We start from the raw sequence: 3089 nt of genomic DNA, 5'->3' as shown, positions 1-3089 counted from the left end.
ATAGAAGTTGAACTAAGCCTGCCACTGTACGTTGACCAAACGGGCAGAAAACAATTGATTGGGCATGTTATGGAATAATCTATCATAGAGGGTTTATTTAATACTTATTAACAAATGTCCCTCAGACCTGAAGTATATTTGGTCATAAGACTATAAGCAAACAAGTAATGTTCACACGGTTCTCTTTCCGTATTGAATTTATACAAGTAGAGGTCCATCTCCTAAGAGAACTATGAGGGAGAGAAAACGGGTGATTGGAATGGGGCCGTGGCAGCCTAATGTAAACTCACCTCCCCCCCAACCAATCCTTGTGTGTTTAAATTGACTTTGTCATCTACAAGTCTCTGCTAGGTGAAGCCCCGCCTTATCTCAGCTCACTGGTCACCATAGCAGCACCCACCCAAAGCACGCACTCCAGCAGGTATATCTCTCTAGTCACCCCAAAAGCCAACTCCTCCTTTGGTCGCCTTTCCTTTTAATTTTACCTTTATTTAACTAGGCAAGTCAGTTGGCTGTATGTCATTGCCAACAAAGGGTATATAACAAAGTATTGAGATAAACTTTTGTTATTGACCAAATACTTATTTTCCACCATAATTTGCAAATAAATTAATACAAAAAATCTACAATGTGATTTTCTGGATTTTTTCCCCTAATTTTGTCTGTCATAGTTGAAGTGTATCTATGATGAAAATTACAGGCCTCTGTCATCTTTTTAAGTGGGAGAACTTGCACAATTGGTGGCTGACTAAATACTTTTTTTGCCCCACTGTATGTATTGATCTATTGTGTAAATAGCCTTAAATCGGGCTTGATTGACAGCAATGTCTATGACATTGTTGAAAATATTCTTGAAATGAATTGGCTGTATGAATTGGCTTCCTATGACACTCCACTATCAGCCTCCTTTTTTATGACTCTGGTCTCTTCTTCTCCACATGTATGTTGGGCCTTTTCATACTGTTTTCCAATTCCATCCTCCATGTCTCCGCAGCCCAAAGCTCCAGATGTATCAGAGACAGCATCACACACGGCCTACGATAATCTCCCTAACCTATCACAGGCACACAGCGCAGGACGTCTACCCCCCCCCCCCCCCCCCCCCCCCCCCAGAATGCTTCACTTCATAGGTGAATTGGGCCAAAGGAACAGTTATCTTTCCCCACAGGGCCTGTATTGGGTAACTGTCCAACTGTTTACTGTGGAGAAGAAAATACAACGGCACTGCTAAAATGGGACTTCAGACATTCCAAAATGTCTGGGCCCTTCACTTGTGGTCGCTATTACTTTATTAGGCCTCTCTTTGACCTGATATTTGCTTAACTGACAACTTTTGAGAGGCTCGTATTGTTTTGAGAGTTCCAGAATCCAACATTCCAGGCTCCTCCTGACAAAGCCTTCAGCGTACACAAAGAAGGGCAGGTGTGTTGGTTGGTTGTGAACACTCAACATTGAAAGCAATCAGACTGGTTCCAATTGCTTGTATCTATACAAGGATGTAGGGGATTGTTTTTCCCAACAGCGAGGCTGCTATCTAGGTGAGGGCAGAGCTTTCATTAAAACTTTAGCCCACTGCAAGATTAATGTGTGTAGTCTTGGGTGGTTTAATCTTCTAGTACTCTGGAGAGAGGGAGAGAAGAGATAGAAAGGGAGTGAGAGAGAGAGAGAGAGAGAGGGAAAGAGGGAGAGAGATAGAGGGAGAGGGAGAGGGAGATAGAGAGAGAGAGGGAGAGAGAGAGACAGACAAGAGACATAGGGAGGGACAGGGTGAGAGAGGGAAAGAGGGTTAGAGATAGAGGGAGAGAGAGGGAGAGCGATAGAGAGGGAGAGAGAGAGAGAGAGGGGGAGAGAGATAGAGGGAGAGAGAGGGAGAGCGATAGAGACAGACAGAGAGAGACAGACAGACAGACAGACAGACAGACAGAGAGAGAGAGCACCCGGCCTCACCCTACTAGAATCCGAAGTCAAATGTCTACTGTTTGCTGATGATCTGGTGCTTCTGTCACCAACCAAGGAGGGCCTACAGCAGCACCTAGATCGTCTGCACAGATTCTATCAGACCTGGGCCCTGACAGTAAATCTCACTGAGACCAAAATAATGGTGTTCCAAAAAAGGTCCAGAAATACAAATTCCATCTAGACACCGTTGCCCTAGAGCACACAAAAAAACTATACATACCTTGGCCTAAACATCAGCGCCACAGGTAACTTCCACAAAGCTGTGAACGATCTGAGAGACAAGGCAAGAAAGGCATTCTATGCCATCAAAAGGAACATCAATTTCAACATACCAATTAGGATTTGGCTAAAAATACTTGAATCAGTCATAGAGCCCATTGCCCTTTGCGGTTGTGAGGTCTGGGGTCCGCTCACCAACCAAGACTTCACAAAATGGGACAAACACCAAATTGAGACTCTGCATACAGAATTCTGCAACAATATCCTCCATGTACAACGTAGAACACCAAATAATGCATGCAGAGCAGAATTAGGCCGATACCCACTAATTATCAAAATCCAGAAAAGAGCTGTTAAATTCTACAACCACTTAAAAGGAAGCAATTCCCAAACCTTCCATAACAAAGCCATCACCTACAGAGAGATGAATCTGGAGAAGAGTCCCCTAAGCAAGCTGGTCCTGGGGATCTGTTCACAAACACACCCCACAGAGCCCAGGACAGCAGCACAATTAGACCCAACCAAATCATGAGAAAACAAAAAGATAATTACTTGACACATTGGAAAGAATTAACAAGAAAACAGAGCAAACTAGACTGCTATTTGGCCCTAAACAGAGATTACACAGCGGCAGAATACCTGTCCACTGTGACTGACTCAAACTTAAGGAAAGCTTTGACTATGTACAGACTCAGTGAGCATAGCCTTGCTATTGAGAAAGGCCGCCGTAGGCAGACATGGCTCTCAAGAGAAGACAGGCTATGTGCTCACTGCCCACAAAATGAGGTGGAAACTGAGCTGCACTTCCTAACCTCCTTCCCAATGTATGACCATATTAGAGACACATATTTCCCTCAGATTACACAGATCCACAAAGAAAACAATTTTGATAAACTCCCATATCTACTGGG

This window comes from Oncorhynchus mykiss, chromosome 21 (assembly GCF_013265735.2).
Source record: "Oncorhynchus mykiss isolate Arlee chromosome 21, USDA_OmykA_1.1, whole genome shotgun sequence".
Taxonomy (NCBI): domain Eukaryota; kingdom Metazoa; phylum Chordata; class Actinopteri; order Salmoniformes; family Salmonidae; genus Oncorhynchus; species Oncorhynchus mykiss.
This window is presented reverse-complemented; position numbering follows the sequence as displayed.